The sequence below is a fragment of the Convolutriloba macropyga genome, chromosome 6 (genome assembly GCF_964194025.1).
Source record: "Convolutriloba macropyga chromosome 6, txConMacr16.3, whole genome shotgun sequence".
Taxonomy (NCBI): domain Eukaryota; kingdom Metazoa; phylum Xenacoelomorpha; order Acoela; family Convolutidae; genus Convolutriloba; species Convolutriloba macropyga.
The window spans coordinates 67673814-67693049 of record NC_134473.1 but is presented as its reverse complement, the minus strand read 5'-3'; the positions used below and the strand labels follow the sequence as shown (position 1 = coordinate 67693049).

The 19236-nt window shown below is 36.5% G+C and overlaps 1 protein-coding gene across 1 annotated transcript in view; it reads left to right on the top strand.

The window, feature by feature from the left end:
• LOC142340548 (transient receptor potential cation channel subfamily M member-like 2) overlaps positions 1–19236 on the top strand; it is a 296757-nt gene that overhangs the window by 177237 nt on the left and 100284 nt on the right. Inside the window, exon 2 of the mRNA XM_075391190.1 lies at positions 15418–15462. The gene's annotated coding sequence lies outside the window, so the exon portion shown is untranslated. The remainder of the gene's footprint in view (positions 1–15417; positions 15463–19236) is intronic.

Here is a 19236-nt window from a genome sequence, read left to right as displayed (position 1 = left end):
ACATAGCTAAAAACGCAATTTTTTGATAAAAAAGACAATAACTTAAACATCAGATTCAAATATGAAACATAAAAGTAGCAAATAATATGATGGTATACGCCTCAGAGGCTTGCCAGAGTCAACAACAGTGGACGCCAGAGTAAAAGCCGATGAAAATTTGAAATCAGTGAAGTGTCTTCTTAACCAATCGGACATAAACTGTCAGTGATGAAGTAAGTGATCTTAAAATACACGGGAAAATTACAGACTGTAAAACAAGATTTGACGAACGTATAAGCCTACTCTCATTGTTCAAGCTGAAAACGTACAGCAGTAAGGTGTACGTCAGTACAGAACTCATTCCATGCCACCGTTATGATCACGACACGCGAATGGCCTGTTGAACATCTGCTATCATCGTCGGCAGGGTGAACTAAGGCTGTTTTAAACAAGTGAACTGCGCGTGCGAAACCTGAAGCTTTAAAAATAAGGCTTGGGAGGATGGCTGATTCGAAGGACTCAGAGTTAAATACATCATGAATGGAATCAAAATTAACCGTTAAAACACCTAATCCCAACAATAAAGTTGACTAGAAATTTCCAGAAAACATTATTTGGCAAACACCATCACTAATCAAAGCGCCAATGACATCCTATGTCAAGAAAAACTTGGTTAACATCAGAAGTGAACTCCAGTGCGCTATTCCTACCTAACTATCTCACATACCTTTGTGATTAACCAACCGGAGGAGCTATGATTGCTGTCAAAAAAATTTAAGGCATCAAGAACTAAAAATCAAATTGCAAATTGAACGATCAGCTAATATTTTTTAACAAAAACAACAGCTCTTTTATTGAAATTTCATTTGTACCGGAACGGTTTTAACTGAAATTATTTGACTTGTTTTTGTATTAACACCCTGGGCATAAATAATAAACCCTTGAATTACTTTAATTAATCGATGATGCAAGATGAAAATTTCGTGCTTGAAAAACTTCATCCCAAATAAATTTGTTTTGACTGTAATCAAACTTAGGGTCAATCCAATTATAGCACTCAAATTGTTGGAAATGTAAAGTATAGCCCCTTCCCATTCCCTCTGTCATTACGTATTGGGGTTTACGTAAGGCCATAATTAGTGTTTATTATGTGAAAGAGACCAAATTTGCGTTTAATTGGGTAAAAAAAGCTCTACTGCTTTTTCATTGCACGTAATTTTTTAATGGACTGATGCGCCATTGCTAGGGCTAGTGAAACTGTTATTATAACTTCTCTTCAAAGCTTTTTTGGTGCTTTTTTAAAGAGGCATTTAAACCTATAACAAAAATATATTCACTTGTAACATCTGTTTTGCAAACTGCAACTGGAGCTCCATGTCCTCTGGAGAACATCATATAAAATACCTGATTATCCTTTTGGACAACTTTTTCTCACTAAAAGCAATAAAATTTTCCACGCAGTCTTCAAAGGAGTAAGAAATGAAAATAGAGCTTTGATTAGAACAAGGTCGGGCTTCGAGCGAAATAAACAAAACTGACATACCTTTGTTGACTTGGTTAATTTACTATGATGATAGAACCGATATTGGTTACGGACCAAAGTGAGGATTGGATTCATTCATTGAACACCAAACCTTCCATCAGAGCTAACCACTCTAATGAACCTTATTTCATCTAAGCCACTTTTTCTTCTTCATTATCTACTTAATAATTTAACTTCTAAACTTGCATTTTAAACTAATACCACGCTCAATTAGCAAAAAATTTATACTATTGCGCACGGGTGGTGACTATAGTGGCAACAGATATTAAAAGTAAAGAAAAAAACCACCAATCAATAATAATGAGTGTTGTACTGATTTCTAAAAGATATCTATTTTTTGTTTAAAAATCAACTTCTAACAAAAGTCTGACGTCTTAACATCACAATCCGAAGAAGAATTGTGAACTGGTATCAAGATGAGGCAAGAAAAACTACCATCTATGAACTTTTAAGTTAGTACTCCCTAAAATTTCGAGTAGTGTAAATCGGTTCGTAAATGTTTTTTTTAAAAAAATTAGCGTTCAAAATCAAACCTATTTCAATTCGACATAATTTGACTTAGAATATGCCATTGAAACTTGCGTTATTTTGAATTTCTTCAAATAAATACAGTGTCAATAAGATTTAAGAGCTGCTTAGTTAAAGTGTCAAAAAAGTACGGGTTTAGAACATAATTATTGAAATAGTTTGATTAACAGCAGCATTAAAAAAACGGATGACACGTCACTCCTCAAAAACCGTAATACGGGAGCCTTTTACGGGTTCAATTGATTTTGAGAGTTATGTTACTCACTTTGAGCTAGTATCACAACTTCAAAAGTGGCAAAGAAAAGAAACAGTAAACGGCGCTGAAACCGGAACTGATGAACGGCTTTATTTTTTTGCGTGAACGCTACAGAGGTCGGCTATTGATTTCTACCGTACACTTTCGGTGGACACTAGGAAGAGCTATGAATTGATCTAATAACTTTTAGACAACCTTATAATGAGGGGCCTATTGTTTTCTGGGTAGGCTAGATAAGAGAGTCCAGCAGCCGGGTGAAAAATTAACAGATTTTCTCGGTGACTTGCAAAACTTAGCCTTGAAAGCGTGCCCCCAAGAGTCTACTGAGTTAAGGGAAAATCCCATTTTGAGGGGATTTCTCGAAGGCATAGAAAATAGTCGGGTGCGACTCTACCTGAGAAAGAACTTGGGCGACGTGGATATGACTTTAGACAAATTTTTAGAAAGAGCACTACATATCGTTGCAGTCATTATAATGGAGGAGGAAGACAATAAGCCGTGGCTTTCTGCCATCCAGACGCAAAAAATTTTTCACTTAGTTAGTTGGACTAATGATTTAGTGCGAATATTGCAGAATAATCAATCTGACAGGCAAGATAAGCAAAAGTCTCCATCGCAAGGAGCGAGGCCAAAAAAGAGCTTCTGCGAGGAAGTGAGCGGAGTTCAAGAGAAACAGGAGATATAAATAGAAACTATAACAGCTATGTCAGAAGAAGCGCTTATAATAGATGAACCAATTATGACACTAGAGCACGATCGCCAATACCAGCGGGCGAGAACAGAAGCCGAGATCGATCGCACGAGAGTTGTTCAAAACAGTCAAAATCATTATTGAATTCAAAAAAAATTTCACCATTGCGGTCAGCGAAATCATGCATCTAAGGAATTCAAGAATTCTTTTGAAAAGTTGGAGTACAAGACATTTCAAACAAATTTGCCCGTATTTAAAAGAAAACTAGCTGAAGATGGCAGGGCTTCTTTTTCAGCGAGCTTCGTGAAAACAGCCCAATGGAGGCAATGATTGCAAAAATAATGTTAAAAAGCAAACTGATAATGGCCTTATTTGATAGTGGAAGTAGTGTTAATCTTCTTTGCAATACACTCTACTCAATTGGGAGAACCGAGCCAGATCGGAGTGTGCAGTAAAAATAACATAGCTGCCAACAATGGGAAAATGACTGTAAAGGGGTCAACAGCCATTCAAGTCCAACTTCAAAAATTTACATCTGAAATAACAGTTGAGTTTTTAGTGACCAATTTGAGGTAAGGCCTTTTTTATTGGGCATGAAATTCTTTTATATTTTGGACTGTATTTAAACCCCAGAAAAAAAACTCTTTTGCGCAAAGTTTGGGACAAAAGTACAATTATTCCCATCACAAAGAAATAATAAGAATTTGTTTTTGATTGCTGCAGAGGATCACATTTAACCTTGTCACAGCGAAAGTTTCAATAAATGCCAAAGTGCCAATAAAGAAGGTAACAAAACACAACAAACAGAAGTTCTATTCGAACCCATAAAAGAGTTTGAAGACAAATAACATTTATTAGTGGCGATATCGCTACATGACATGGTTGATCAGGTCGTATGGGTTCGAGTTCTGAACCCTACCTTAGAACATAGGAAAATTTTCAAAAATGCAAAGAATGTATGTTCGGAAAACCGTGAAAAATACTATTCAAGAATACAGCAAAGCAGTCCTGAAAATAATGCAAAATCTAAAGACGAATTTGATTTTAGGAAGCATGTTAACGCAAGATCAATGAGTTTGCCTAGTGGGTAAATGACAAAAGTGAGGTCACTTTGCACAAAAAATGAGATAATTTTTTCGCGAAAGTCAAAAGATATGGGACTTTGCGACCGAGTTAGTCTTAAAATAAAATTAAAAAAGGATAATATGCCATTCAAACATACATACGGTAGCATGGACTTTTAGAAAAGAAAAGCCATGAAAAAAGGTGTTGAAGACTTGAAAGGAGATGACCGAGTCAAACCAACAAATGCCAATTGGGCAGCACCATCAATACTTGTACTAAAAAAGGATGGAACCTATCGCTTGGTTGTAGATTAGCGTGGTCTGAACAAACAAATAGAGAAAACATGCTGAGCTTTACCACGAAATACTGAGGCTATTGATTCACTGGAAGAAACCATGTACTTCTTCAACATAAATCTTTTGTCGGGATACTTCCAGATGGAGCTCGAGGAAGAGAGTCAAACATTAACAGCTTTTGTAACTCGTATAAATGGAAAAGACTTCCTAAGGGACTAGCGTCTGCTACGGGAGCTTTTCACAATCCAATGGAATTATTTTTTGCTGGCCTCTCTTACGAAATGGCTCTAGTTTATCTAGATGACGTCTTTGTTTTTGGAAGAAATTTTGATGAACATCTGAAACAACCAGAGCTTGTTTTCCAAAGTTTAGCGGAGAATGAATTAAAGATTAAAGGATAAAAATTCAAGTTTTTTCAAAAGCTGGTCAGCTTCTTGGGGCACAATATATCCGAGAGTGGAGTCAAGGTTGACCCAAAGAAAGTAAGAGAATGAAAGAGGCATCCTCCCTAAAAGACGTCAGGGCCTTTCTAGGCCTTGTGGAACATTGTCCAAAATGTATTCCGGGTTCTCGAAAAACAGCAGACTCTGTTTAAATGTTATTGAAAAAGTCAAGTAAAATTGATTAGAGTACAGTGTGCAAAAGTGCCATAACCGAGTTAAAGAAGAAGCTTTTGAAAGCCCAATTTCAGGATATTTAAACTATGGGGAACCATATACATTAACTACGGATGCTTCGTTGACAAGCTTTGGAGTTGCTCTTACACAAAAAAAGGAACTGAGGATAGAGTTCTTGCATATGCTAGCAAAATTCTGAGTGAATGTCATCGCAATTATTCAGCATTTCAGCGGGATTTATTTTCAATTGTTCATTTTACTCAACATTTTAAATACTATTTACTTGGTCCGCACTTTTTAATTATAACGGACCGCAGGGCTCTTGTCTGGATTTCTAGATTCAAGGATCCAGAGGGTATATTTGCAGGATCGATAGAAAAATTTGGGCAATTTGACTTTGACATCAAGCATAGAGCAGGCAAAAAAAAACAGATGATTAACAAACAACTTTTGTTAACGCTACTGGGACGGACGCAGAGCAAAACAACACTGACTATGGTAGTCGAGGTTGGCAGTTAGATAAACTACAGAGAGTGACTCTGCGAGATTCGCAGCAAAATGATAAACTAATCAAAGAATTATACTCCTGTCTACTGAACAAAAAGGCGGTAATCACGGCAAATGAAAAACGGAGAATCAAAGGCAATATGGAATTACTGTGTTCAAAATACAAATCTTTCTCTCATAGAAGGATTTTTGTATCGTAAACGCCAAACAGAACCTAACTTTGAGACTGTTTACCAAATGCTTGTTCGATGGGATAGAGTTTCCAACGTGCTTGAGCTGTTACATGACTCTACTATCGCGGGTCACTTTGGGATTGCGAAAACACACCAAAGGGCTTGTCAATGGTTTTATTGGCGTTGCGTGAGAATGGACGTGAGGAATTTGACAGAAAGCTCTGACGTGTGCTGAGAAAAGAAAGGCACTAAGCAGTAACTTTGACGTTCTTTCACAAAATGGAAACCTAGTTATCCATTTTGGCAACTTTCTTTTGATATCAAGAGTCTACTTCCCGAGTCTCAGGGAAAAAAGTACAATTTGCTTGACGTTTATTCATTCATCAGATGGTACGAAGACGTAGCTCTGCCCAATCAAGAGGCAAAAACAGTGTCAAAAGCGTTTTTTGCACACTGGATAGTGAGATTCGGCTGTCCAGTCAAACTACACAGTGACCAAGGTTCGAATTTTAGGTCAAAATTATTTCGTAGTTTTTGCAGTAAATTAGGAATTCTGAGTTCATCAACATCTTACCATCCACAATGAAACGCGATGATTGGAGGAACAAATAGAACGAACAACAGAAAAATGTCTCTCCAAATACATAGGCCAATATCAACAATAATGGACAAAACTTCTACCTTTAGCGATGATAGCCTACAGATCATCAATCGATAGTGTAATAAAATACAGCCCAGCGTATTTGGTACTGGATTTTCTACTGCAACTACCTATAGACTGCATCAATAACACACCGCTGACCGCAATATTTGCAACATCAAGAGACTATGTGTTCACAATGAAACAAAAACTAGAGGAACCGCATCAATTGATGCGAGAAATAATGTATGTTGAACAAGACCTATTATGATTACAGTAGTTCTGGACCGAGCTATAAAATTGGAAAAGAAGTGTTAGTTTTCAACCCAACGGTGAAAAAAAGGAGAAGCACAAAAATTTATTTCACTCCATAGAGTATCATACAAAATAGTTGAAATTATAAACGATTTGACTTTCAAGGAAAAAGATCAAGAGACGAAGAAAGCTATTAAAGTCCAATAAGACCGAATGAAAAAAAACATGAAACAGGAGAAAAGCCATTCACGCCTGAGCCTCAGGCAAAACGAAAAACAATTGTTTAGGAAGAGAAGAATATCAATTTGAACAGCTCAGATGATGACGATATAATTGAAATAGAATCATCCACAGACAGTCAAATTATTCTAAACTCAGAAAATCAATCTGAAGCTGATAATGCTAACATTTCACTAAACGTTACAAATGACATGTCTGAGTGTGAAGCAAAAGAATCAGAGCAAAAAACCGCTAAAGGGCAGGAGAAGGCATTCAAATTTGCCGAGTTAAAAAGTGCAAAATCTTCGAAATCTACAGAGTACACTGGAAAAAAAAAGCAAGAGGAACAAAAATTCCAAAACCAGAAAAAAAGCCACTAGAAGCTAGTAGTAAAACAAAAATTTCCAAAAAATTTATTTGTGATCCCAAGGCACCGAATATGGCTAAAAGGTCTAGCAGCAAATTAAAATCGAAGCTTGAAAAAATTCATTTGTGAAGTATATCAGTGATCAAACTCTACATCGTAGCCTTTTGTTCGATATCAGATTTAGAACAGAGTCAAATTGCTCAAATAATTCGCTATAATAGTAATGGAATTATCAGTCGAGAAGCATTCCGAGATTCGGATTGAAAATACAGTCACGAAAATTTTGTTCATTCGAAAAACCAGTTTCAGCTTGAAAATTTTTGAGCAAATGAGATAACAATTTTTTGGAATTTAGAAACCGAAAGCTTATATATTTGGTTAAAAGTGAAGTTAATTGCCGTGTCAGTCTTAAGAGTCTAACTCATTTTCCAATTTGTAAAAGATATTCCAAAATGGTTCATCTATTTAGTAATAGTTTATAATGGAGCGTCTCTGCAACAAATATTGCGGTATCTTGACCCCGTAACAGGAAGACGTTTGTAAAATCAAGTACTCAAATGAATAAAGGAACGACGCGAAAAAAAATAAAGGAAAAGAGTCATTAAACGAATCAATTTTTAAAAAGGAGAAAAAAAGTTGTCTTGAGTTCAAGACCCCAAAATGGGAACGCCTAAAATTCAAGACCAAAGGAAAGAAAGAGGAAAAAGTTGTCTTGTGTTAATGGCCAAAAAAGAAAAAAGGTTGTCTTGCGTTCAATACGAAAAAGCTGTCTTGAGTTAAACAAAAAAATGTCTCGAGTTTAAGACTGAAAATATCGAGAAACTTTAGAAGGGTTTTTATTCAGTACAGCGGGCAACGAGATCCCGCAAATTGGCAAATGTGTGTACAATATGCCAGAATTGTGGAAAATTGTTTCCGAGAGTGAAACCCTGTCTTTGGCGGACTCGGTAAATGTCTACTCTCGAACTTCTAGCACCCACCAATAGTCTGTCACGTGCTCTGCCGACTGAATTGAAACTGCAAAGCCAGTGCTCACAACTATAGAAAAGGAAGAGTACAAACTTTTTACTTCTAAAAGACCGCGTTAAGCTTTGACAAAAGCTGGATAACCATTGTGACAAGACCAAAGAGGCAACACAAGAAGCATTGGGCAAATAGAGCGCTGATTGTGAGGCACTACGAGATACTTTAAAGGAAGCAGCAGCCAACAAAAACTCAACAAAAGCAGTCGACCGATTGATTGAAGCAGAGTTGACCGATTTAAAAGTCAATGCTGCCAAAAAGGGAACAATCATCGAAAAAATGAAGAAGATGAATGACCGATTGCTCTCAGAGCTTCACCAGCTGGAACACTACGACCTGCATTTGGCCAACGAATGCCGAAAAAAAATACTGTCATTGATTGACAAAAGAATTGGATTAGACATGAAAAGGTCGAAATAAAGGCCACGGAGAAATGTTTTTTCGAAGCAAAAACATTATGAACCGGCCTGCTACGCTATGTGAGATTTTAGTGGTAAAATTTTTTGCTTCGAAAGGTCAGATCGGAAAACACTGCCAGAAAAGGAGCCTGTTGACGCACGCTGATGCTGTTGGAGACAAAGAGCTCTTCATGACCATCAATCGGGCATTCCAAATTCTTGCAATTGATGACGCGCGAGATGAGTACAACTTATTTGGGCTTGACGCAGCAGGAAAAATTATAAACGACGAAAACTGATAATTAAACTTTTCAAACGAATGTAAAAATTTTTGAATTGTAAGACTTTCCAATAACCAGAACTGTGAATAAAATTTTTGTTTGATTTTCGAGTGAGTGATACACTCTTTTCTTGTTAAGAAGGCGAGAGTCTGAGTGTCACAGGTATATATAAAAAAGATGTACTAAAAAACTTAGATTTCAAGGTAAAGATTTTGTTTGAAACTTAATTTGTTACCTGATTTATGGCTGACGCAAAGTTGGAAGGAGTAAGAAATGAAAATAGAGCTTTGATTAGAACAAGGTCGGGCTTCGAGCGAAATAAACAAAACTGACATATCTTTGTTGACTTGGTTAATTTACTATGATGATAGGACCGATATTGGTTACGGACCAAAGTGAGGATTGGATTCATTCATTGAACACCAAACCTACCATCAGAGCTAAGCACTCTATTGAACCTTAATTTATTTAAACCAACTTTTGGACGACATTATTCTACTTACTAGTTTACCTTCTAAATTTGCATTTTAAACAAGTACCACGCTCATTTAGTTAAAGATATAAAATATTGCGCCCGGGCGGCTACTATAGCCCTCTCAACGAGATTTTTAGAATTTCTTTGACTGTCTTCCTTGAGAATTGCTCTGAGGAAGCCTACAAGAATTAGGCTTCGGTGAAAATGATGAATCTAAATGCCTCGTACTTAAATCATTGAAAACAATGTGTGTTAGTTAACAATAAAATATTTAAAATGCCTGAGCGACTAGAGGTGTTCCACAGGCATTGGAAACCATTTTGGGTCCCTTTTTTTCATTTTCTTTATAAATGGACTTTCAACATTAGTTGATGCAAAATTTGCCTCTGGCTAAAAAGACGATTTTAAAATTCCGGCCAAAAGTAGTAGTAGTAGTAGTAGTAGTAGTAGTGGTGAAAGACTCAACTCCAAAACAGGAGTGAGGAGATCATTTAGTCCAGGCATCAGGAGAAATTAAGAGCGACAATTTTTACAAAAACATTTTACGAAATAAGAACAAGAGATATCAATGTTAAAATGAGTAGGTTTTTCAACTAGAAAAATATGTAGTTTAGTACGAAATATGCCCAGCGGCATATCGAATTTAATAACATTTAGCTTTAGCAGTTCAATTGCACATCTGGTGGCCCTGACAAAAAAGTTATCTTCGGAGCAGAACTTCTGCGTTTTAGGCACGCTAAACAATCCAAGAGTCGATGACCTTGTGTTGAAAGAACTACTTTGTGTTTCACTCTCCACCTCGGCTGGTTTATTGATCATTTTCCAAAGCATGACCATGTCTGACTCAATTTTCTGGTAGCAAGCTGGAAAGAAAAAAAATCTTTGAAGTTTAGAAACATAATCGCAATCAGAATTAATCCATCTGAAAACTCTTGATTGAAATTTCTCCAGCTTGCGCGTATAGGTTATGGAAGATTGCCATACAGAACAACCATAAAGAAGGATGGAGAGGACGAGGCTTTGATACAATAAAAGTTTCCTCCTTGCTGATATCGTGAAAGGCACGTTTCGCTTTATGAAATAGAAAATCTTTTTGCATTTAGCTAATTTTGTATCAATATGACGTTGCCAGCTCAAATTACTCGATATGGTGAAGCCAAGGTCTTCAATATAGTCAATATAATCCAGTTCTGTCTCACCAAGTTTTAATACTTGCGAACGGTCAAAATTGAAAGATAAAATTTTACATTTGGACGGATGAAAATTCAAGCCATTTGAAACTGACCACTGCTGTAAGGCGTTAAGGTCCTGTTGTATAAGTTGTGACTCGCAGCATGTGAAAATTTTCAAATCATCGGCGTACAGAAAATACGATCCATGTGAGATTACATTTGGCATATCATTGATAAATAACAGAAAAAGAAGTGGTCCGATGACACTGCCTTGTGGTACACCAGATGTCACATTACAGAAAGAAGAGAAAGTTTCATTCACTTTGACGCACTGTAAGCGATCAGAAAGATAAGACTCAAAAAGTAACAAAAAACCAGGACAGAAGCCAAGAACTTGAAGTTTAGATAGCAATAGGTGATGAGGAACAGTGTCAAAGGCCTTCGTGATGTCAAAATAAACTGAAAATGCAGGAGAGCTTATGTCTTGTTATTTATAAACAATATCTAAGTAATCAATCATTTGAGTTACAGTGCTCCTTAATTTCATGAATCCGTGTTGCTGTTTGCAAATTAAAAACTTCACCTTTGGATAAATAAAATCAAACAAAATACGTTCGAATACCAACGAAAGTTTACATAAAATACTTATTGGACGCTAGTTCTCAACCAAGTTCAGTGGTCCCGTTTTATGTAAGGGCGTAATATACGATACCATTCATAACGAAGGCCAATGCAATTTTTGGTAACCCAGTAAAAGAGTTGTTGAACTGCTGGAGATAAAATAGTTGCACACTCACGAAGAACGAATGAGGGAATATTACCAGCACCCATAGAGCTCGAATAATCACAGGGCAATAATAAGGTTCTCTGTTTCTGAAGCCGTTACGTTGTCTATACACAACTCTGGCAAAAATTCATAAGATTCTGGCACATCGTATTTAATTTTGGGAGAAAAAACGGAACCAAAGAACGTATTAAAACCATTCGCGATCTCGGAGCTAGAGGACAGAGAAACTCCGCTATAGGATATAACAGAAGGTAAAAACTTACTGAAGCCAAAACTGTTCTCAGCAGCCTAAAACAGTGAGAAGAACATGATAGGTAGAATTTTTCAATGAAAATTTGCTTGTCCAATTCAATCAACTCGTTAAGTGATTTATCAAGTTCTCTTTGTTTTAGTGAGAGCAGAAGTGTCCAGTTGTTCGTAAGCTTACGGAGGTTATTCTCTTTCTGATTCAGAAGATGCATTGTATGCGAGGAGAAAAATATTGGCGCATTACGTCGCTTAGCTCTTTTCATCTTAACACTTTGACTAAAACTTTCATGCAGATAAAAATACAAGTGCTCAGGATAGTCCAAAGTCTTGATATCGTTGAAACTTAAAAATTTGAACAAGTCAGACAGATAAAAGTTGAAAGCTTGCGCATTGAATGACGAGCGTGAAAAACCTGATTTAAATTTAGCATCAATCAGATCAAAGTTACAAGAAAAGAAGATCGGGTAATGATCGGAAAAAAGTTTGGTTCCAATAGTAACAGGTAATTGATCCACATTAGACAAGATAAGATCCAACGTGTTGTGACCTTTGTGAGTGGGACCGCTAACAAATTGATTCAAATTAAGTTCGTCAAGTAAATCCAAAAATTCAACTTCCTGAGAGTTAATCGATGTAAGTGTTTCCCAATTGATACCGGGAAGATTAAAATCACCGAGCACATAAATATTAACTGTTGTCGTAGGCGAATAGTTGCTGACTAAAAATTTGATTTTCGCAAGGTATTCATTTAGGCAATCAGTGAGCAATTCGATGTTGAAGTGAAATGGAGATCCGACTGGGGGTTTGTATATCAATATGAAAAACGACGGTATGCTATCTAGAAGACCACACGCAACAGAGAAAGGATATTGTGGTAATTTAACATCAATTATTTGTGCTTGGATGGAATTAGAAGCAGCAATGAGAACACCTCCGTGTTCCCATTTGCTGCGATCGGAACGTGCCACAACATTGATATTAGATCCGAGTAATATTTTTGAGTCAGAAATGCTTTCAGAGGGCCATGTTTCAGTTAAAAATATTAACGAAATTGATGCTCTTGTCATTATTCTAACCAATTCTTGACGTTTATCCAAGCTGCAAATTGATTGACAATTGAGAAGCAAGCAGTTGGCTTCTGTTAGTCAATCACTGCTCATTTCGACTTCACGCTCTTGATAAAAAAGTTTTAAATTCTTTATCCGAAAGTCTTCTTTATTTTTTCCTTCCCGATGAATCATATGGAAGCGTTTCCCGAGGACATCTTTCTCCTTCTGTCTTTCACTGGATGTCAGAAATTTCTTTATGTATACAGGTTTTACAAAATTTTGCAGGTAGTGACTTCTAGCAAAGCAATTCTGAAGGAAAAGGGGATTGGAGGTTGTGATAAGTATAGGACGGCAGTTTCGCTTTTGTTTGTTCAGGGGATTGACTTTTTTGCCAGGTCGTCTAACACCTGTTACTTAGCCGTCGCAAGCTAACCCAATATGCGATATAGTGTTTTTGACTTCCATGGAGTCCTTCTCGATTTGCTTCAAGTACGAGTCTTCAGATTCAGTAACACCATTTATAATAAACTGCAGATCAGGATTTTTGTATTGAGCGTTTGAGCGACCTGAACTAATGTCAGCGTAGGGTGGTAAGGTGTCATTAACAGCTTTCTTGACGTCATTGTACAAATGACTAGTAACAGACTCTTTAACAGCTTTAGGAATTAGTTGATGATGTAAACTTGTTACTTAAAGAATCAATAAGCCATTCAACTTAGCTTCGGTTTTTGAAGAAGTGAAGATGTTGTCATTCTGCTCGACACACGAGTCACAAAGCCACACACAGTTGCGTTTAGCTCCAAGCCATTTAACTTCCTCCTCGGAGAGGTGAGCACAGGTACCGTGAAACCAAAGTTGACAACTTTCGCACCCAATCGCAGAACCGTCATCCTCTTTGACTCCTTTCTTGCATTGGCCGCATTTGACTGATGTCTTAGTAGAGTTAACTCTTTGATTCCTTGATGCCATTGTTCAAGCATACATTAATATGAAACACTATTTAATAAGTTTATCACAACAAAAGTCAAACTGTGATGGACCAGAACGTTCAAACTGTAGAAAACCGATGCTGCGAGAACTTCATGACGTTGAATGCCAAAAACTGTACAATAGTTAACTTAAAGGAACCCCTAAAGCGCCTGCATAAAAAATGAGCTAGAAAATTTAACTCCAAAAGATCTTGGACTTGTTGAAAGTAAGAATCTCAGCTGGACTGACACAACTCGAAGTAAATAAGAATAAACTTCTGAACTGTTCACGATTAAAAAAACTAAATGCCTACAATGTGGACGTGGTTGCTATCCACCAAGCAACGACGGCGAACAAAAAAAATCTCCAATAGTCCGAGAAGGTACAACGAAATGCAACGAGGATCGTAACTGCTACCATAACATTCAATTGCAGACCACAGAATCAAACTATTATCCTTATATCTAGGAATGCACGATCTCTTTTTTCTGCCAATGCTCAATAAGAAATACGATGTGTCTATCACAAGTTTGTAAAAACTGTCGAAATCTAGATGAGACAGGGAAAAGGCAAAGAGTTCGTGATACCAAAGTTTGGTCTAAAAACAACAGACAATTCATAAGTACAGAAATTTGCAACAAAATCGGCCGTGCCATCAAGAAAGGTTTCTCCAAGTTAACGAAAAGAGACCTTACTACTCCTACTCAATTTTTTGGTTCGTACCGCCTGCAAATAAATTTTGGGTGCTGTTTTTGTTCAAAAAACGCCCAGTAAATTTACAAATTACCATAACATTATCAGCTTTAATTCTTTCGAATTTGCTATCGATTTTAATCCAACAATATGACGTCGATTTGAAAGGCAGTTTAACCAAATGAAAGACAATATGATCGAAAAGAAATCAATGTCCGTAAAGCAGGGCTAAAAACAGGAACGATACTTTTTGCAGTAGAAGCCTGTATTTATAAACGAAATCAAACGAGCCGTTAGCAATTTCGGGTTGTGCCCCAGGACGCTTTTATGCACCCCAGCTACAGAACATGTGCCTTTAAATAGTAAATCATAACGTAAAAAAGGAACGTGCAGCGGGGGTGCAAAACAATTTATATGGTCCCCGTAAGCTGAGGGGCACTAACTGCAAAGATCTCAATTTTCTTTGAAAAGTAATTAGAATCTATTTATGACTCTTGTGTCCATAAGCTGCTAATGATGAAATTGCAGTTGTACGGGAAAGACCCAAGGTTTCAACTGAAACTAATTATTGTTTTTGTATTAACACCCAGGGGCATAAACCTTAAGCCCTTGAATTACTTTTAATGATCGATGATGCAAGATGAAAATTGCATGCTTACAAAATTCCATCCCAATTTCAAGTACTTTGTAATCAAATTTAGGGTCATTCCAATTATAGCACTCAGATTGGTGCGATTGTAACGTGTAGCCCCTTCCCCGCTCCCTCTGCCATTACCGTATTTATGCCATAATTGGGGTTTATTATGGGAAAGACCCCAAATGTGTTTAATTGAGTAACAAAAACTACTGCTTTTTAATGCATGTATTTAATGGGCTGATGCGCAAACGCTGGGGCTAGTGAATCAGTTATTAAGGAGTCGACAGGCATAAGTGTAATATAAGGGACCAATAATTTAGTGTTCATTTTGTTTCAATGCGATTTCAATGGTCATTTTATTTACGATCCAATCGTGGACAGTATATTATTAATTAACCGTTTTGTTCAATCGGTTACATTAAGAGGCTTAAAGGTATATTCGTCTGAAAAACTAAATGCAGTAAAACAAACGTTTTCGAACGTTACATTTGTTATGAATGTATTCATAGATTTACGAAAATAAAATGGTGTATTGATTGTTTTCAGATTTTTACATGCTTAAGCAGAGATTGGAATCCGTCTAATTAATTAAGGTGAGTTCTTAACTTTTTCTCTTTTTTTTTACCAGTATTTAGTTAGTTTTATCACAGAACATGCATCTTTTGCTTGATAGTAATGAGAATTCTTCCTGTCTAAGAGATATGGACAGCTGATCAGTTTTTTGTTCAAATTTAGACCACCAAGGTTTATCAGTGCTCCTACAAAACAGTTTTAGCTCTAATGGTACCCAAATGACTCTGTCGTCCTCTAAGAGGAGTTCTCTAAGAACAGAGCGAAAACGAAAGGAACATTTTGCATCAAAACTTGGTTACTTTAGTTAGGAGTATAAATCTTTACATTTTGTGTAATGATATCGGTAACTTTTCTGTTTAATTTGACTTTTCGTGGTAGTTTGCATACCAGTTCTTTTTGGTAAAATCAATTAGGACTTGATCTGTATAATCAGCGACGACTGAATTTCAACAGGTTTTGCAAACCAAAAATGCATAAAGATAATAGAAAAGCCGATTTTAAAAATCAAGTAAAGAGGTGAGATGATACAATATTGCGCCTCTGCAATCAATTTGATCTGCAAGAAAATTGGTATTTCAAATAGAATAATTTGATGTAGAACAGTGCTAAAAACAAAACCAACAAACAAACTGTATTTTCTAGTCTTAAGTGGCCTTCAATCTAGCACTGAGTCTAGAACTAATATCTCTCAAATTAAGCGTTTAATTTTATTCAAGAGGGCTACAAGTCTTCTAGGAAAAAACTTTGAGATTCTTATGATATGTGAAAAGCAAACTCTATACAATTTTGTATATACGAAAATGTCCCTCTTGTACTGTCTTTTCGATTGATTGCAAGTTTGATTCTTCTCATTGAAAGAGAATTTCAAAATCACTTTGTTTTGCGCATGCGTCATCAGTTTTAGGTTTAACAGAGCAGAGTGTCCCTCAACTGTTTTCCTCAGAAGGTACCGAAAAATGGATCTTCGAGAAGTGATTCCCTTTCACCTACTTAGATAGTTGTTCTAAAACAATTAGAGAACGACATTTTATGCCCCATTGGTTAGTGGCGGGATTCGTTTCAGTGCAGTTTTGCCTCGTCTCAACTGTGCCCGGTGCACTAATCAATTCGTACATGCAAAAGTAGTCCCTTAACGATTACTTAGTGATCAATTTTTATGTATTGATGAAGTGACTCTTCTTGAAGTCAGAGTTTTTGGCGTTTTTAGCGACTGGAGGTTTTAACTGCGAATCTTTGTACTCTTGTTTTTTTTCATGTCAAGGCTTCTAATTTACACTGATTTCAGCTCTGGTTTTTATTTAGCTTTGTAGTTTGCCGAAGATTCTCCCCTAAAAATGTACAAAAATATCACACAAAAATCTGATGGCAATATTGCGATCAGGTTTCTCAACTTAAATTTCATCTAAAGGTCACGATATATGGCAGGACAGAGCAGGATTTATGTCCCACGGATCTGGAAGAGTACGTGTATCTTCAGTGCTTATTTTGTGATTTCCATTTTAAAGCTCTGCAATTTAATCCTTTGGTCATCTGGCCAAAAATTGAGGGTGAATCAAAAGAGGATATCTCACTGAAGAAGCTACGTTCTAGCCATACTATACCCGATTGACCTTTCGTTGTAATTATCAAAGGCTCATTTACGTCTTAAAAAGGTTTACGGATTTCGTCGTTCGAGCTTATCACCACCTCTCAAATTTTTATGAGAAAATCATAAAATGGTTTTTTTGGGGCTGTTCAGTTATCTGGGTTCTTTAATCATAGGTAAACCCACCTGAACTAATGCAGTAAACAAACTCGCCGCAAAAATTTAGAAACTTTATGTAACCACAAAAAAACGTTATTGCTACCTGTTAGCTTTAGTACTGAAGTTCATGTAATTGTTCTGCTGGAGTAGTGATTCTAAACTATGTTTGTTTTCGTTTATTTGAATATCAATAGACGAGCGCTTACTGTGATTGTTAACAAAAAATTGTTCCATAACTTTTTGCCAATGAAAATAGAGCTATACAGACTTTTTGCTTTGACTCAAAAAAATATGGGGAAGAATTATACGCTAACGCGATTGTATTTTTTTCGTCAATTTCCAGCGATTGCTGCTATTATTTACAGAGGAAAAAAAGGTATATATATCACCGAAAATGCAGAAATTCTTGTATCTATCGGTGATGCTGTTTTCAAATTCTTGTCTTTGAAAAAGGGTCTCTGATATTTAGTTTTACTTTTCGTGAATCTTTCCACATCGAACCGGCGGGCTCACATTGAAAGTTCCTATATCTCATTGGCATCAAGATTAGCATCACTACAATTAATAGGTTGGAATACTATGTGAAAATTTATATTACTGAGTCTAATGGTCTTGTTTAATGATGTTCAACCTCACTCGAATATTGCGTGAAGATATAACAATGGGGCTCGGTAATGTGTTTCTGCACATAAAGTATCAACCCATCCTATGTAAAATTTTACGGTCAAGTGTAAAATTCGTTCACCAAGTTACAAACACATTCACACGCGTGTATCTGAAAATAATTTTTGCTCCTACTAAAAGTTGCGGCTTGATAAGATATTATTCATAATAGAGAATTTTTCTTGAGTTTTGTTATCACTTTGGTCAACATATAAATAAATATAGGGATTAAATACACATTTTTTCAAGAACTTATTTTGCATTTAAATATGGTCATGCACTCAGCTTAAGCAGAGAAATTATTCACAGCAAAAATTTGAAAAATAATTAAGTTCAATGAAGTAAAATTTTATACCAGCTGACATTCCCTGCTTTCTTAAAAAAAGTGCATCGCAATATTCACAGTTTTTATGCGGAAAGTAGAAAAAACATTTGTTCCTTCAATTGAAGTAAAAAGAAAACCTCTACTACCTTTGCGCATCTTGGTTGCGGCTTTTAGGTTCCATTTAAAATTGAAAGAAGCAAAAAAGGATCCATCCTGAGAAAACCAGGCATGCGCATATTAACTTCAATTAAGAATTTTCTAAGGAAATCTTGAGCCTGTTTTAATTTGCTCTCAAACAAAGTTTGTAGCAATTATATTTGTCCTGTGGTCTTTTTTATGCGATTTTTTGCTTGATCAATTTTTCGTCCGACCTTTTTGACTTTTTAATTGCTCTCGTAGAGAAGCAATTATTGTAAACGTGTGTGTCTTTTTTATGCAAAATTTTTACTTCACCGTTTTGACTTTTCGAGTGACTTTTACGCCCTTGACTTTTTGCTTTTTGCGTGATCTAAAATTCCCTCTCAATCACAATTTCAAGCAGCTGAACTCAATTGGCGGCAATTTAACACTAAAAGTCAAATGAAAAGTGCGCCGAAACTGGTGCCATTTTTCACTTTAAATCTTACTAGTTGTATATATTAACCTCTGTGGTTATTTTATGTCCATCATTGAACTTCTTAGTCCCGTTTTGCCCCCCCCCCCCCCGACTGAAGCAGGCTGCAATTGATTAGAGCTCCCACTAGTCGTTCGATAGCAATTCTTCCGACGTTTAGTCGGTTATGTTTGTCCTCGAAAATGGGATAAAATTGTGACGCCCGGAGGGCTTTAAGGGCTCTTAGAGCCTTTCGGCTTACTATACTCTAAGTATGCAATTCGCCGAAACTGCTTTGGAGACATAAATTCTTGATGTGAATGGCAGAAGGGTGGTTTTGAATAGTTTGACATCCCCCACATCACCCCCTGCACATGTTGCACCCGTAACTCAGCCCGCTTGACTGCCCCCACCCGACGCCCGTTCAATTAGGATAAAGCTAACCTTCTAAACCGTAGCTAGCTACTAAC